The following is an 18,803-nucleotide window of genomic DNA, read 5'->3' as shown; positions in this document are numbered from 1 at the left end:
CTCGACCTTCCTATATCTAGCGGCCGGAGATTGGGATATAGACAATCTAGTAGCCTTATATACATCTACCAAACCAAAGGGGAAAACGTACACCGATACACTGAGAATCAACGACCTGTGCTGACGTCATCGTGATCGTTATCTCAGGGTAATAAGCGAGAAAGTGCGTGACCTAGAAACGTAACTGCACGAGAGGAGAGCCTCGCACCATACCCGCACAAGTGATAACAACAACTGTCCAGTTTTTACGTCGGAAAGCCACGATATAATGGTGAGGCCGGCCGTATAGTGGAGGGCTCCGTAAATTTAGACCATCTGGGGCTCTTTAGCGTTCGCCTAAATCAAAGCAAGCGGTGCTTAATCGTATTTACTCCATCAGAAACGCTGTCTCGGCGGCCGAGATTCAGTTCCGTGACCTTTTAACCAAAAGTCAAGCATCATAACTAACAAGACCACTACGGAGCTAAGGCTGAAAGCATGAACTAGAACGATCCTGATTGAGCGCAGCCTGTTCGTCTCCTAAGCAGCTGCCTTATAGTTCACTCACTCCCTATGACTTTCTTGATGACGCTAGTTCGATTCCCCGTCAGGGCAGCTGCATTTCGATGGACTTAAATGTAAAAAAAAAATACCCTTGTGCTTTGACTCAAGATTTGATTGATATGTGGGGTTTAACGTCCCAGAACCACCATATGATTATGAGACACGCCGTAGTGGAGGGGCTCCGGAAATTTCGACCACCTGGTGTTCTTTAGCGTGCGCCCAAATCTGAGCACACGGGCCTACAACATTTCCGCCTCCATCGGAAATGCAGCCGTTGCAGCCGGGATTCGATCCCGTGACCTGCGGGTCAGCAGCCGAGTACCTTAGCCACTAGACCACCGCGGCGGGGCTGTGCTTTGATTCAGGTGAACGCAAAGATCCCCATGTGGTTGAAGTTGGTCTGGAACTCTTCCCCCTCCCTCCCCAACTACGGCGTGTCGGATAATCATGCCGTGGTTTCGGCACGTACATCCCCAGCAATTAAGTATATAATTTCATGACGTGGTCTTGATCGGTGACGTGATAAAACTTATACCACTCAGTTTTTTTTCTTTTTCGAATGAATGAACAACAATTTGTGTTTTCGTAGTGTTTTTGGCTGTAACCTTTGCGTGTATATTGAATGTCATTATGTTCTACTTTCCATGCACTGTATTCCACCCTGCTCAACCCCCGGTGAGGGTTTCAGTATATATATATATATATATATATATATATATATATATATATATATATATATATATATATATATATATATATATATATATATATAAAATAAGGGAAAGAAGTGTATACCTAAGGGCTCGTTTTTCCGTGTTTTAACACAATATTAATGAGATCAAAGGAACAATAATGCCAAGGAATGTATAGGGGAAGTTATTAGAACTGGAATATAAATAAGAAGAAAGAAAAGTGGGTGAAAAAATAGGGTCCTGGGAAAAAGGGGGTGCTGGGGAATACGGTCCTGGGGAAATAGGGGAAAAATAGGGTCCTGCTCACGGCTGGTTATTTTTTCACCCACTTTTCTTTCTCCTTATTCACATTCCAGTTGTTTTAATAACTTCCCCTATACATTCTTTGGCATTATTGTCCGTTAGATCTCATATATATATATATATATATATATATATATATATATATATATATATATATATATATATATATATATATAGAGAGAGAGAGAGAGAGAGAGAGAGAGAGAGAGAGAGAGAGAGGAATCCCTGCTGTGGTGGGCGCTTTTTGATGGAGATGAAAATGCTTGAGGCACCTGTGCTTAGATTTAGTTGCACGTTAATGAACACCAGATTGTACAAATACTCCGAGCCCTCCACTACGACGTTCCTCGCAATAATATCGGGGTTTTGGGTCGTAAAGCTTCTACAATTATCACATTAACTAGTGATAACGTGATAACAAATGCCAGCCTGCGAGTCACTTCTTTTTTATTTTATTTTATATTATTGTTTTTGCCTTTTTAGGCGTGGTGCTTCTTCCATTTTTACCTCGCCGCCCCATTACTCACCGTTAAAGAGGTTCAAACTTTCACATCCCTTCTTTTTCATGACCCGGCATCAACAAGTTTCTCGTATCTATAGCCCGTTCTTTTTCTGCTTACACTGCTTCCTTTTCTTTCTTTATTTCGTTTCCTTTCGGGTTATTTTAACCTCTACTGAAAGAAAAGTGTGATAACCGGGTAGTCCTGGGCCATGCCGGTCGCTGGACCGAATCACACACGTACGTTGGCGGGTTCCACACTGACTGGCTGGTCATGTGCGCCGTATTTATTTCCTTGCAACATCGACGCCCCCGGGCGCCGGAACGGCAAACTAATCTTATCACAAAAAGCTGTAGCGTTCGTCTTTGCCCAGGATGGCATTTACCGCTGCTTCACTCCGCGAGTTCTCATTTTTAGCGCTCCTCCGCCACTTTTCCAGGCCGAGATATTAAAAAAAATCAAAAAGATTTTTTTTTTAATTTTTGAAGCGTGTCGATCGTGCGATAGCGTCCTGGATATCGACCGCTCTCTGCGGTATCCAAGTGTAAACAGCTCTTTCTTTCCGGACGGAGCCAAGGCGAGCCTTCGCGAACCGAGTCGATCCAATAAAGTGGAAGTCTCGGCCGGTTCCGAGCCTAAAGGAGCTAGAAGGGGCGAAAAAAAGTGCACGTCACGCACGCGTATAGCGAAGTCAAACACTTCTTCGAGTAAAGAAAAGCAGCCGGCCCAATATTTTCAACGTACGAACTGCGCGACTATACTCAATCATAAAATAAGATAACGTCAGTTTTGGTAGCGAAATTATGAGAGCGAGGATATGATAACGCGTTCTATGTGATCGATTGGCAATCTATCTTGCACACAGACATGTGGTGTTTCAAGTCCGTAGATGTGTGTGAATAAAGTGGGTCTGGGTCACACATACCATGGTTAGAAAACTCTTGAGAATTTCTACAAACAAAAATATTATCAAACATCTATAGGTGAAAAATTAGTGTAGAGAAACTTTATTTTGTAATAAGGGTCTCAAAAACTAGGCGTTGCGTGCTCGAGCCATTCAAGAACCAATAAATTTCGGCGCTACATCTTTATGCCGATATCTGGTCCATCGCATCAACGAGACAAAAAAAAAAAGAGCAAGCCTGCGAGGTAGACGCATGGATACATTCATCGTGGCAGTGGGCAGGTTCATGTAAATATATTGAAAACTTACGCGAATTCCAGACTACTGCAATGTTGCATTGTTAAAAATTTACCATGTTACTGGAAATTTCAAATCATACTGATACGTGTATATTGACAGGTGACACATTCCCTACAGACGAGTATGAGGAACTGAAAGAAACATACTGAAAACGGTTGTTTGATGGGCAGTTTGTTTATTGGGAATCTTTGATTGGCGGAAGAATTAATGACGCAACTTTACCACCACCATTACCACCAGCAATTTATGGCACAAATACCACAGCCATTACAATTATTAGGGTAGTGATGATGGTATTCGTATTAAGATTATTTATTATAAATTTTATTATTATTATTATTATTATTAGTAGTAGTAGTAGTAGTAGTAGTAGTAGTAGTAGTAGTAGTAGTAGTAATCCCCACGCAAGTCATGGTACAACAGGTGGAATGAATAAAGAACGAAAAAGATCACAATTATAATAGATAATATAGCGCTAAATCATTATCATAAAATTGTGGAACTGGCTGCCTTTTTTTTCCTCCTTCTTGTCTCACAGACCAACAAGACCAAGAAAACGGTTCACTTATCCACACTTTTGGTGCAAACAATTTCCATGCGTCCACAAATCCCTTCCTTCCATTTCGCACCCCCTGTTCGCTTCTTTCTTTCATCAGTCCATCCTCCCGTCCCTAATTACCTCCCTCTTTTTCTTCTATCTACGTCACTGTTTTTTTTGTTTGTTTGTTTGTGCGTCCGCAACTTCTTTTCTTTCTGACGCACTGCTTACTCCTCTCTCCTGCCACGTGGCATGCCGGCGAGCTCTTGACACTATACCGCAAAATCGATGCCCATGGCCTGACCCGATTTTATTTATTTATTTATTTATTTTATTACCCGATGAACTCCGGTTGCCGCCGCGCGCGCTTTTGCTGTACCGGCAATTCCGTTCTCTTTTGCATAACCAAACTTCGCGTAATGCGCTCGGCAGGAGACTATCGTTTTCTGGTGTGATTGCAGCGAAGCACGCACGTGGCAGATTTTTTTCAATGACGACCTTTGTGGTGCGTGTGTACAGCCGATCTTGACGTACGCTCTGTATGCTTTCCTCTCGGTTATCCTGTAATGAGCGTCCGTACCGTCTTGTTGTCTCTTGTGGCCCGCCTTTTCGCGCTCTGCTTTTATTTTTACACAATGCATGAACTCGCCCAGCAACGCATCCTAAGAATAGTGCTGTCGCGGTCGAGTAGAGACCCAAAGTATGATACACGGACGAGGCACAATGCAGTAGTAACGCAAAGATAGGATAAATACATTTCAAGCAAGAGGAGTCATACACAACAGCACGTCATTGTGTCGTCAGTTTTTGTCATGCCTTCATGCTCATATATCGAACATCACCTCTGCCACATGGGAGGCGGCAATCCGCAGCTCATCCTTGGCAGATCAGCTCTGGGCTGTCCACCAAGCCCGCGAGGCGGCTGAGGAGCTTGGCATCTCGGTCCCCACGTGGGAGCTGCCCGCAACACAGTGAACTGTGTTTTGGAGGACCAAATAAGAGTTTATCCAATCCAATCATGAATGAAACAGTTCTAGTACAACAAGCAACGTTTCATTAGATAAACTAAATCAGCTAGGTAAAAGCCATATGTGCCCAGCCAAGTGAAACGTTTAGTTACACCGATTTCAAGCTTAACTGCATTGTCTACTGACAGTAGTTTATGTAACAATGAGTTTCACTTGTTAATTAATCCAGGAAAAAAACGAACATTTACGTGCATATATCCGCGCTATAATTGGTCGAACATAGTCTCTTGTTGGCTTCTTCTGACGTTTCTCGAGACGTCTAAAGATTTCGCCTTGATATAACAAAGCGCGCTGTCCCAGTGTAGCACGACAAAACTAAGTAGCCCTGACACTGCGCAGAGCGAAACGACGTATACTAAACGGGGATATTCGCGCACATACCCGGCGTTGTCCTCGTCTGTCAAACGTCACAGACGGCGATCGAATAGCGCGTCCGTTAAGCCCTAATCTCCGTCTCAAGACAGCGTCGTTGGGTCTATTATACTCTTCCTCGGCTCTATTGTGTGGCAAAGGCGGAGGAGCACCTTTGTCAGCGCTGCCAGTCAACGCGTGCAGGGAATACATTGTGTCTTTTGTTTGTTTTCTCATTGTAGATGACACCGTGCCTTCCTTTTCTATATTTTTAGACGACGCTGTGCCTTTTTTATTTCTTTATTTTGGACGACGCTGTGCCCTTTTTCTTTATTGTAGACTATGTAAGTTCCGAAGACATTGTTCGCAGATGAACCGAGGTTCAAGAACAAAGAAGCCTAGAGAGATCGAGCAATGCACGTCTCGATGCTGCCGTTTATTGCAGCGAAAAAAAGGACCAGGATCCTCCTGCCATGCGCCATCCCTCGTCCTTCTGTTCTCGGGCGCGCTGTATTCACTGTTTTTAACAGACGACACTGGGCTTTTTGTATTTTTGTTTCACAATAGATGACCCTGTTGTTGTTGTTGTTGTTGTTGTTGCTGTTGTTGTTGTGTGTGTGTGTGTGTGTGTGTGTGTGTGTGTGTGTGTGTGTGTGTGTGTGTGTGTGTGTGTGTGTGTGTGTGTGTGTGTGTGTGTGTGTGTGTGTGTGTGTGTGTGTGTGTGTGTGTGTGTGTGTGTGTGTGTGTGTGTGTGTGTGTGTGTGTGTGTGTGTGTGTGTGTGTGTGTGTGTGTGTGTGTGTGTGTGTGTGTGTGTAATGTAGACTACTTTCTGCACCACATTATTCGGTGGAGCAGCTTCGTCGAAGGTTTGTTCTAGGCCCTATAACCTTCGTAACCACACCTCCGGCGCGCTGAGGATGGCGACGTATTGATCCATTTACTATTCTCGACAGACGCCTGCGCTTACACGTATCACGTCTGACGCCTCCCGCACAGAGGTCTGTCGGCATCTGGTGAGTTCTCAGGCGTCTCCTACTCGTCTCCATTGCACGTTTCGTCCCGCTAATTCTGTGCAGTTCATTGGATAGAATGAAAATCGTAAAAAAAAAAAAACTCTCGCGTCTTTCGATGGAAGCGGAAATGCTGTAGGCTCGTGTGCTCAGATTTTGGTGCACGTTAAAGAACCCCAGGTGGTCGAAATTTCCGGAGTGCTCAACTACGGCGTCTCTCATACTCATATGGTGGTTATAGGACGTTAAACTCCACATATCAATCATAGCTTTCAGTGTCCTATGTACTCATTCGTTAAATTGTATATAATTTGAAAAATCGCCTTCTACGACACTGTTTCCCTCTCATTACGGTAGAAGAATAAGCGAGGGCCGATAAGCGACCTAGAAGCGAAGTGCCTAAATAAACGGTTCTTAACGGCGAGAGAAACAATGTCACTGAAGGCGTTGTCAAAGTGAATGGTAGATGCGCTGTTTGGGGCGTCGGTTCCGGTTTCTCCAGCTAAAATAGGCTCATTGCATCGCTTCTGGATGATTACCAGTGGCCGTTTTTCCGTAATTTTAAAGTGGCTATCGACTATTACTGCGAAGACCTTGCATTCGCCCATTCGTCTGTACCGGCTATCACCACTGGTTAAAAAGTTAATTGTGGTAATTTTCATAACTACTGCCTTAATTAATGTTCGTACGCATCTGAAGATGCCTTCTGTCACAGGAAAGGCAACGCTGCAGGTAGCAAGCAAATACCTTTCTGTGATTTTTAAAGAATACTGGACACATTTCTTGAAACAAAAGTAATATATATATATATATATATATATATATATATATATATATATATATATATATATATATATATATATATATATATGACAGATATATGTATACGATTATATGATTATATATGATATATCTTATGATTGACTGGCGCGACCCTTTTATTGCGTTAAACAGCACAACTGAGTACGAGGCAATGTTAGTGACAGAAGCGCTGCGCGACAGGCAGACTGTCCGAGCTACCAACAGGGCATTTGTTGGCATCAGTGAGAAATCGTAGCCTTATAACGATATTGCCGCCCAGACATTATTGGGTGCCCAAGTACCCACGGTTATTTTTGAGTGCGAAGCATTTCTTAGTCGCACGACATCGTGCTTCGGCGTAGGCGGTGGCGCCGTTCACACTTCCGCTGCGCACGCTCGCATCCCGCGTCTCGTACCGGCCCAGGAAAACATCCGCAAAACAGTCGCTCCCCTTCCGGTCTTTCGCCTCACAAGACCGATGCAGGCAGCGTCTTCTAATGAAATAAAAATGCCCCCACCTCCCCGAAGGGAATCGTGAGGAAATGCGAATGCATTTCTTGCGCAGAAAGAGGGTACTATTGCCGTCAGACATTCGATTTCACTGAGTTCTGCCATCGCCTTGAGAGGCGCCCAGCCAGCGAACGGTCGAGAGTGAGGACCGAGCGGGCGCGAGAGTGGGGCGTCTTCACCGACTACTGCCATCGCTTTGGGAGGCGCCCAGCCAGCGAACGATCGAGAGTGATGAGCGAACGGACGCGAGAGTGCGGCGCAGGGAGGAGAGAGAGCTAACGGTGAGAAAAGGAGCGGTGAGGCACTGTACTACCCTCTCCTACACTCTCGCACCAGATGCTCCGGTTGCTAGGGGCAAGAATAAGCGCGCGCGCCCGCCGCTGTTGCTATGGGAGAGGGAATGAGAGCGGAAAGATCACACCTGTCGGCGCGCAGACAACGCCGGATGCCGGACATAGTCCGACTTAGAAATTGATTCGCGTTTAAAAATTTACTGCTCGCACTGCACAACCATTCACTGGCCACCCCGTATATGTAGGCACTGGATCGCATGCTCGGAATTCTCTCGAGGACGTCTTTACTTAACTGTCGCTTCACGTTGAAGAAGACAATGCACCTTCTTCATTCAATAAATGATATAATAAACACGACATAACAATTAATTGTTCCCAAACCACACCCAATTACGCAATATTCACGCAATACCACCACCACTTTGTGACGCGTTTATTCGTTTCCCCGTGGGAAGATGCTGGCGCCATTTTTTTTTTTTTTTGCCAGAGTACCTGTTCTGAAGTGATTGTGTGTCCAGCAAGAACATTGCGCAGTTAGATTTTTAGTAAAAAAATAGGAGGCACGTCATTTCACTGAATACGTAGCTTTTTCTACAGTGTAGTGTGTGTTTACTCACACGCCTGTAGGCTTTAAACAAGTGTTTCGCAGCTTTCCAATGGCAAAAATGATCTTTTTTCCCCCTTATTAGCCTTTCATTTCATTTTTCTCTAAATTGGGAGACGCCCGTTGCCGACTAAGCGCGCCCTGCAGGGCAAAAATTAAGTTGTTCCATTCTATCAACTTGTTCGAACCACGTTAAGTGCATTAAACGTCGATGTGTTGTGGTTTACGTGCTCCCGTAGATGTTATTTCTCCTCAAAGACATCCTCAATAAGGGGAAGCAAGTTGTTACCTCGCGTTTGATGTATGTAAATGAACATATCTGTTCTGTCTAGATATTTGATTGCAATATTAATCGACCTTGTCTAGTCATGCACTCCTGCACTTGTTTCTTTTCCGCAAGCATGCTCTGAATGAGGTGAAGCCACCCAAAAAAGGGGGAAGGCGTAGCAATATACAGAGATGCACTGCCGACTTTGCGACGCCAGCGTATCTTCGTTTCGGGTAGCTGACGAGCTTTTTTTATTGAGTGCATCTTTTTATGTTTATCTTTTTCATAGAATAAACATTTAGTTGTGATTTTGCTTACGCCAACCTTTCTCCCAGTTCTTTTATTCTTGTTTGTAAGTGAAGTTAAAATCTTTACGATGTACCTGGCGTGCTCAATAAAAATCGAAGTGATTTCCATGTCTCTGAAATATGAAAAAAACATTGGAGCCAAGAAGCAAGAGCTATCCTTTAGCAAATGCAAATTTATTTATTTCTTCTCTTTTTTCTTCTTCTTCTTCCACCTCTTTTAACATCTACGTCATCTTTCATCTTTCTTTATTTTTTATCCCTCTCTATATCACTGTCTGTACACCTTTCCCTCCTCCCAACCCTTACACTACTCTTTATTTATTTATTTATTTATTTATTTATTTATTTATTTATTTATTTATTTATTTATTTATTTATTTATTTATTTATTAGAATACCCTCAGGGCCCGTAGGGCATTACAGAGGGGGTGGGTACAACATATATAACACACATACTTTGTCATACATCTTTTCCCACACCTTGATATACCGTGTATGGCTATGTTAAGGCTTGCCCTTTCCCCTGCTTCTCTTGCCCTGCCTTTGTCTCGTCACCCTTACACCAGTCCTGCTCACCCACACACCCATTTCCCGCAGCCTTGCTCTGCTGTTCTGTACTACGTGCGTGGCTATGCTATGCTCCTGAGAGCTGTTTAGCGCGCGCCCTTCGTCTGTGGCGCATATACTGTACTATACAAGGCTGTGTCGTGCCTTAGCCTCTCCCCTCTTAATTTCCTTTTTTCCTCACCCTCACCTAACTGCTCACCTCAGCTCACCCATTGCTATATTATATTGTACTATACTATGCTTTAATATACTACACTATGACGATGGTGAGATAGAAAGGTGAGTATGTAGTGTTCTTTCTAGCTGAGACACATTTCATAGCCGCGCACATAGTCCAGTTGTTTCCAAAAAGGTTATAACTGCTCTTGTAAGCGAGGTTGCACTGTTGGTGTCTGGCCAAGGGCCCAACATGGTCTCATCAGTTAATGACCTACTGCGATATAGTTCAGTAGAAGAAATCAGTGTTTGTCGTTCACGTGCGTATGCTGGGCAGACACAAACATTGTCATCCATTAATTTTTCTTTTCCCCTTTTCCTTCGAGTAGCAGGCTGGAGCAAGCTATCGCTCAGGCCGACCTCTCTGCCTTTTTGTAAATAAACTTACCTCCTCCTCCTCCTCCTCCCTATAATATAATATATTATATATGACACGCTATATAAAGGGCTGCTTCGCACAAATGCGCTTTCTGTGACGCATAGCTTCTAAGCTCTCTCTCTCTCTCTGTAGACCTTTCTCACAGCTTAAACACCTCCCCTGTTAATAACTCGTTTCGAAAAAAAATGGAGACTACTGCGAACCTGTAGACGCACGTTTTCACTCTACGTACGATATCCCCCGCCGGTTCACAGGTATATGCTTCTGTCGCCGCGCCAGCGTCCGACAGCTCTAATCGGAAAATCGAGCACTTCTCTTAGGGAACCGATTCGATCGACGCGGAGAAAGACGCGTGGACGGGGGTGTCAGCTTTTCCTTCCGTTCGCCATCCAGCCGTCTGCCAGTCAAGCTAGCGATACGTGACAAATATAGCCGACGTGCCTGACGCTGCACGTCATGACCGACCGCCGGGCTTTTAATAGCCCGCTTGTCACGGACCCGACAGCGAGTCCCGGTGCGATACGAGGTGCTTCAGAAAAAGCCGGTCCCGTGTACCTGGGCTTATTCTATTTCATCATCACCGTCTGACTACGGTGCTGGGCTCTGTCTCTCTTCCCGTGAACACCAGAGGAACGATCAATGAAAAGCGAGTGGTCGGGGCTAAGCCGGCCACTAGGATTTCTGTCTTTATTATACTGCTATTTTCTTATGTCGTGTGACAAATCACCGATATAACTGCTAAGGTTTTACGTCTATAAGTTATGGCATGATTGTGAGAGACGCCGCAGTGGTGGGCTTCGGAAATTTCGACCGTCTGGCGCTCCTTAATGTGCACCTAAATCTACGCACGCGAACATTTAGAATTTAGTCTCCCAATAATTGTGGCCATTGTGGCCGGGATTCAATCCCGCGATTGTCGAATAAGCAATCGAGTCCGTAATCCCCAACGTGTCCATGTGCCGATGGAGTTCACAAAGCTTGACAGCTTCAGTGGTTAGATTAATTTAGGCGCGCCTGTCTCCCCTCTTCTACAGCTAATCACTGGTCGTCCCGAGCGGATGCTGTCGAAAAGTGTGACGTCACGAGAACCGCAGTGCCTGAAGCTCCATGTGAACGTGGCCTACTGCATTTCTTGTTTTACTTCCGATCATGGTGCACTTCATTGGGCTGTAATTCGTAATGTTTTAATTTATTATTTCTGATTGATTTATTGATTGATTGATTGATTGATTGTTTGGTTGATTGATTGATTGATTGATTGATTGATTGATTGATTGATTGATTGATTGATTGATTTGTGGAGCTTAACGTCCCAAACCACCATGTGATTATGAGAGACGCCGTAGTGGAAGGCTCCGGAAATTTCGACCACCTGGGGTTCTTTAACGTGCACCCAAATCTGAGCACACGGGCCTACAACACTTCCGCCTCCATCGGAAATGCAGCCGCCGCAGCAAGGATTTGATCCCGCGACCTGCAAGTCAGCAGCCGAGTACTTTAGCCACTAGACCACCGCGATGGGGCTAGTATTTCAGATTAAAGAACATTTCATCAAGACATGTTTGTTAGTTGTGAAACTGCTAGTATGGTCTCGTTCTGCTTTGTTTTACCCGATAGTTTTACGGCTAAATCTCCGACTGGTCTAACGATCGATTGGTCCATTGATTGATAGATTGATTAATAAAATTAATTGGTTGAATGAATGATTGATTGAATAATTTATTGATTGAAACAGAACTACAGCTTTTATTTGATGGTGTTTTAATAACGTAATATTTGTCAGCGCACACTGGATCACGATAAAATCAGCGTGGCTGTACATCCCATAATCTTAATTATTTATAGGTTATTTACAAGATTTTAATAAAAAAAGTCAATCACTGGCACTTCAAAGAAGTCATACAAAAAGTACTCCCATTTTTTTTTTTTGTTCTCTCCGGTACAGGCTGGATAAAAATAAACAAACATAGAACCCGTCGCATCGGGTTCCTTTTGAATCTGCTTTATGGAATACCCATCATAATATTGCGGCGTCGCCCACACGAAGAAACCTTAAGAATGCTAAGATGAAGCCCCGTATTAAGGGCCTAGTCACGAAAAAAAAAACTTTACTTCAAGCCGAAAAGTTTTTTTTTTAAGTACAAAAACCAAACACGTGTATTCACAACACGAAGGAGCCCAACTTCGCCACCGCACATCATGAATGGAATTCGGCTCGCCTCCTTCGGGCGTCGCTCGGGTTAGCCTTGGGCAAGACGCCATAAAAGCAGTCCCCAGCCGCAGTGGTGGGAGCCAAAGCAAAAGGCTGGGCTTTTGTTCGGGGGCGCCCGAGCGTGCGGTCGAGTTCCCGTGGCGTATTCATGGCATGACGTCGGTCGTTCGTCCTTGGGAAGTCCGCTCCTTTCGCTCCCCTTAGTAACGACGCTGCCTTAGAAGCACGCGTTGTTGGCGGCGCCGATATGACGCACTGATGCGACAGAAAGTGATTACAATGCCGTCGGTTTGATTATATAGATCGCGTCCCTGTCCTTAGAGAGTCTTGGTGACGTCTGACTTGAAGGTGGTGTCCAGAACACAACACTCGAACAAAACACTCGAAACATATCACCCCACTTAGCTACAGAACAGATTTATTCAAGTATTCGTGTTTGGTTCGGAGCATCGATGACTGGAATCAATTACCTCAATACATAGTCGAACATTGCGATTTACAAACGTCCGAAAAGGCTTTGTCGGAATATTTGTAAACAAATTGCTTGTTTCTTGTTGGTTGAATGTGTTCAATGCACTATATCAATATGTTCAATATGTACTATATAACTTCAAATCTTTTTGCTCTTTTTGGTGGCGTGTACGAGATGTATTCGAACATGTTTCTTTTATCCGTGACCTATGCGGGATGTATTCTGGTATAGTTTTTGCGTTTTTGTTATGTTATTTCCATATAGTGTGCATCTTGAGCGTACAGTGTGAAACTTCTTTCCACATATGTTCTTTGTACATGCCAGATATGTCTCCTGTCTTGGCCCTTGGGCTGTCAGTATGAATAAATAAATAAAATAAATAAATAAATAAAGCACGCAGTACCCGAAAGTGCGAATTGTATATTCAATCTTACTTTAATTGGGACGAAAAGTCGGGCCAGGGTGTTTTAGTGACGTCGTTAGTTTCGTTCGAAGATTATAGATCGCCTCTCTGTCCTAAAGAGAGTTTTGGTGACGTCTGACTTGAAGGTGATGTCGGTGATGAGCGAAAGCAGACAGTACCCGAAAATGCAAATTGTATCTTCAATATCAGTTTCATTGGGACGAAAAAGCCAGGCCAGGGTGTTTTAGTGACGTCGTTAGTTTCGTTCCTGTCTCCGTTGGCATAGTAACGGGGATAACTCTGAATCGCATGTTTTGGTGCGTCGCTACGACACACTGGGGCAGAGAGAATGGTTACCACACCGTTGGTTGAGTATATCTCGCGTGTCTGTCGTTAGGGAGTTTTAGGGAACTCGTCTGTTCGGAACAAGACGTATATGAGTAGCCCACGTTTATCGTTCTTTCCCCAAAAAAGTCAGTAGATTCGTTCTTGGTTCTATGCGGAGTAAACTCTATTCGAGGGAGTTTTGGGGACATGGTCCGATAAGTACGTCGGTTATTAGTCGCGAAAAAATCGGCCCCGATTCTGCATGTTACAGTGCATATATGTCGTTGAAAGACGATAGTCTTGCGTCTGAAAAGAGTGAACAAAACGTGTAGTTGATGTAAGGCGCGAGAAAATTGGTGAATGGTATTCTGGAGGCGCAGCGTTTGTGCCTCGAGCGTGTAGCGGAGGCGAACGAGCGCCATCTGGCAGTTGGAAAACGAAGGAAGGCGTGCGCGCCCGTGAAGCAAGATGCGCGCTTGTCTCGGAGGCGATAAGGTGTAGAACGCAAAGCGACGGACAGGTGCCACCACCGTGTCGTCTTAGCAAAGCGTTGGAAGCACTTACCTTTTTGAGCATCACGTTGCACTGTCAGCTCAGCGTGGTAAAAACTACGGTCCTTAGAGTGACCTGTGTGTGCCTTCTCTAGTATAAAGGCACACATACAAAACAACGACGTGTTGTTATGGTGCCTCAGATATGCGCAACAGTTGCTTTTTTAATTGACAATCGCACAAGCATGAACGCCGAGTCTTGAGCAGTATTGGTGGGCGCTGCGGATGGGGTTGGCCGTTTGGTGCCGTTTGAGGTATCGGTAAGGGAGCATAAACAGACAAATGGACAGACAGACAGACCAAAGTTTTTCCGTCGAAGGTCCCCAAGAAACACTATCGTATTTAAAATATGAGTGTCAGAGTCCTTTGGTGACGTCGGCTGTTGTGATTGGAAAGTCCGCTCATTCCGCCCCCTTAGTAACCACGCCGCCTCCGAAGCACACTTTAGTTGGCGCGGCGATAGGACGCCCTGGTGCGGTGCGTCAACGTGATTTATAGACCGCATGTCTATCAAAGTGGACGATCCGGCCAGTTGGTGAATCGTGATCGATGTGTATACTGCGTGGTAGATAACAAGGACCATAAGCCTACGGGGACAATCGCTTGTGCTCGTCTGCTTGTTGTCGCCTGTGTTCTATGGTGTCTAACTCGTTAGGCGATTTCTTTCTTCATAGTGAAAGTGAGATTCGTTATGAGCCAATGTATATATAGTGCCCCGAAAAGGAACATTGTTTAGATTCATTCTTGGTTCTAAAGAGGGAAAGTTAGGTTAGAGAGTTTAAGTGACGCCGTCCGTGAAGTATACTTTCTTTTCAATAGCGAAATACCTCGGTAAACCTTTTAAAGACGTCGTATTGGGTTTTCTTGGAAATCTAGCACTGTCTACTGCATTGATAACGTCACTGCCTTAAAAGAACGTGTTTTTAGCGCGCCATTATGACGCACTGCACCGGAAACAATGATTACGATATTCGTCGATTCGATGTAGACGTGAGTCTGTCGTTGGGGGTTGCAATGACATTGCTTGTTCGGTGCGGAACGTTGGTAGTTTAACAGAGTACATAGTGCCCCGAGGAGCCAAGCTTTGAATTCATTTTTTTCTTCAATAACGGGGAAAGTCAACAAAAAGTTTTAGCGACATCTTCGACTTAGTTGGGAGGCTAGCTATCTTTGCGGTCTTAGTAGCGATGCCGCCTTCGAAGCACACGTTTGTTGTCACGCCGATATGACGCACTTCAGCTGAAGCATTTATTACGACGCTGTCGGTTACGTAGAGATCGCATGTCTGTTGTAAGGGGGTTTTAGTGAGGCTGTCCGTCAGGAACATGACCTCAACGATGAACTACAGCACACTGTTAAATATTTTTGTCCTGGTTCATCAAGGACGAAAGTTACGTTAGCCAATTTCAGTGACGTTGTCGATTTGTCGATTAATCAGACGTTGATGTACGAGAGCGAAAAAAAAAGCTGGTAGGATAATCACCATGCAGAAGTACCTCGTTTATCAGAAGAGTGAATATACCGTACGGTTCTTTCGGCATATACAGTTTGGTACAAACTCGATTTCCGTAGCTGTTTTATTCAAAATCGCAATAGAAGCTTCACTTTAAAAAAACTCTACATCGGTGATCTTAGCGACGTCGTGGTTGGGTAAAGCTAATGCCCAAGAAAATTTACTCTTTCGCATTGTCATTTTGCCTTTAAACACGAATTAATAAATTTGTTCATTTATTCATTCATTCATTCATTCACTCACTCATTTATTCATTCGTTTATTCATTCGTTTTGGAGAGTTCTTGTAGGTGGCTACGTTCACGATGCCGTAAGAGCCAGTCTTCGTTATCTGAGAGCCAACCAGTTATGTTAGCAAGTTTTAGTGGCATCGTGGTTTGGTAACGACAGATGCTGGATTGAAAGAATGCTTGATATTGAGCAGTCTTAGCTGCTTCGTTTGTCTGGGCTCTACATCGAGAGAAGTGCAATATTACAGAGCTTTAGCGGCATTGTCGGTTTGGTAGGAATATGTTTAACAGTGAAACCATCTGATAAAGTTTAATTAGCTTCAGAATTAAAGGTCTAAATTATACATTCTCGTCTCCGTGGGTTTCCTGTGTGCATTGGGGAGTGATTAGTGAGATTAGATGATAGTCTGGTAGCTTTCGTGCGTGCAGAAGTCTGCAATAAAAGTTTGGAGCTGAAGTGATGATGAGCGACGCTCCCTCTCCCTCCCATCTCCTCTTCCCCCAATGTTCTTTTTTTTTATTTTCTTATATACTATAGATTCTGGCGCTCGTCGAAGCTTTGCGCAACTCCTCTTCGGAAAACAAAACAAAAAAAAACGCCATCAGAATTTTAATTTTGCGAATGGTCGTTGTTCAGTGAAGCACTCCGATATTCTTTGCCGAGCTTAGAGCTAACCATCCAAGTTTTCCGCTTACGCGGCTGGTTCTCCTCTAAGTCGATGCTCATCAGTATGCAGCAATGTGTTTCAAAGATATACTGACGGAGGAGTGAAGATACAGAGATTCTCGGAGCGAAAATAAATAAATAAAAGCATAACACTGTCAGTCGTCTTCCTCTAGGACACGAAAGCCTAGCTAACCGTGACTGAACTGCCAGTTTAAATATGCGTAGAAACCCCAGTGGAACAGAGTTCGTGCGGTTAAATGAAGCGAGATCTGATGAAAGGCAAGAACGAAAAAGAATCCGTTTGCATTGACGTGTGCACTACATAGAATAGGCAGAATAAGACATCTGCGCGTCTGCTTTAAATGCGAGGCATTTTGTGGACATTGTCGACTCAGACCTTGGCCAACTCTGCCAACTACGGGTAATTTAACATGTACCTCCGAAGTATTCTATGTCTCGGTCAGTATATATAGTATCGTACGAAATGAAAGGAAAAATCTGGCCCTTATTTCAACTGATTTCAATAAGTAGCACTGTCTGCTTTTTTTTTCTGGCACGACTGGGTTTCAGGCTGCACTTCAAAGCATGAGAGCTAGGATGAAAGCGCTTGCGATTCGGCATTACTTGCGTGAGGCTAGCTGGCTAATAACAATGGTCTAGCGTAACGTGATGTACGACTTGACTTCCAGACTGTATGCTGTACTGAACTCGCCTGCATCATTGTGCTTTGTGATCTGTAAGATCTACTGTTCATCTTAAAGGCTGTTCGTTAAAGTGTCGTCCTTGCGAAAGCCTTGGATTCGCAGCAGATATAAGTTGACAGATATGACGAGCGTGCAGCCATGGTCAGGCTACTACATTGAGGAGCCGCGCACTCTTCTGCGTTTGCGTGAGTTTTGTCTTATGACCTTAAGCATCGAGTGGGCAAAACAAAACAAAAATATGTAATGTTAAATAACCGGTTATTTTTCTTGTGGCTTCGTTGAATCTTATTGTACTGAGTCTGCTGCAACATTAAAACGTTGCTGCGCTCGCTGTCCACTGAGGCTATGACCCATATTCACAAACCAACCTCAACCTTACCTCGCGTTTTCCTTAACAGTTATAAGCCTTTATTGCGCTCGATGGACAAAGTAGGCGAGTGTGCATGAACCAATCTTGTTATTACCTTTTACCCTCTGCCTTGTTATTACCTTTGCCTCTGCCTTGTTATTACCTTTTACTCTGCCTTGTTATTACTCTGCCTTGTTATTACTCTGCCTTGTTATTACTTTTTACATTTTCTGCGCCCTTATAACGAAAGTGAACAGTACAACAGAGGAAAACGTGAGGTAAGGCCAAGGTTGGTTTGTGAGTGCGGGCCTCCCTGTCAAGCTGTTTCATTACTTGTTTTTGTCTTGGCAGTTATTCAGGCCATTTCTGGTGAAATAAAGTGAACTACAATTCGAATATGGAGAGCAAATCTTGCACTTGGTTTATCATTCTTCACCCTCTGGTTGTTGTTGTTATGGTGATGGTAATGTTGGTGAGCATGATTATGATAGTGATGTTAATAGTGGAGTAATGATGCTGTCGTTTCCGAAAGGTACTGACCCCGTTCTTTATACCTGCTTATTTTCATGGTCCTGCAGGAACTCGTCCCTGGTGATGCTGATTTGACCTGACCCCCGTCCTCCCCCCACCACGGTCACCCGACCTGCGAATCCACGCCACCGCGGAGCAACACTCTGGTCACCTCCCGTAGACCGGACCGTCTCCCGAGGCCACGCCCGGCCAACCATACCCTCCCAGTCACTCCTTTAGGTGAGCCTCGCGTGCCAGTGCACAACATCGATTATCCGGGATTAGAGTTAGAGCAACAGGAAAAAAGGGAGGGGGGGGGGAGAGCACGCACGCACAATGTCACACATATCTCAGTGACAATATCGCCATTGGTCTCTAACCGCCGGTGAAAGTCTTATGTGTTCAGGAACTCGAAGTTTTTCACGAACCTCAAGAACGTGTCTTCTAGAACTTGAATTGATGTCCTCAATACATTCAAGAACACTGGTTTCGTGTTCTTTGCCCGCGATGACCTCTCAGAATGACGTCCTCAAAGGTTTTCTGTCCCCATCGGTCTGTGGTCTATGCAAGCTAGTGCTGCCGCGTGTGAGGGCCTTTGCATATTGTAGCAAATTAAGCACTCGTCCATCCTTTTTCCCAGTGTAAGGTAACATACCAGTTTACCTATAATGGTGAAAATTTATGTCTATTCCTTCCCTCCTCTTCTTTTCTTCCTTCTTCGATGATCCAGAAAAGGCAGAATTTCAGGCG

General features: G+C 44.3%; 1 protein-coding gene across 1 annotated transcript in view; it reads left to right on the top strand.

The window, feature by feature from the left end:
• The first annotated feature begins 18,156 nt into the window (after nt 1–18,156).
• Nucleotides 18,157–18,803, top strand: part of LOC119166952 (neuroglobin) — a 31,764-nt gene continuing 31,117 nt past the window's right edge. The window contains exon 1 of the mRNA XM_075867320.1: nt 18,157–18,293. The gene's annotated coding sequence lies outside the window, so the exon portion shown is untranslated. The remainder of the gene's footprint in view (nt 18,294–18,803) is intronic.

The sequence above is a fragment of the Rhipicephalus microplus genome, chromosome 6, assembly GCF_043290135.1.
Source record: "Rhipicephalus microplus isolate Deutch F79 chromosome 6, USDA_Rmic, whole genome shotgun sequence".
Taxonomy (NCBI): Eukaryota; Metazoa; Arthropoda; class Arachnida; order Ixodida; family Ixodidae; genus Rhipicephalus; species Rhipicephalus microplus.
This window is presented reverse-complemented; position numbering and strand designations above follow the sequence as displayed.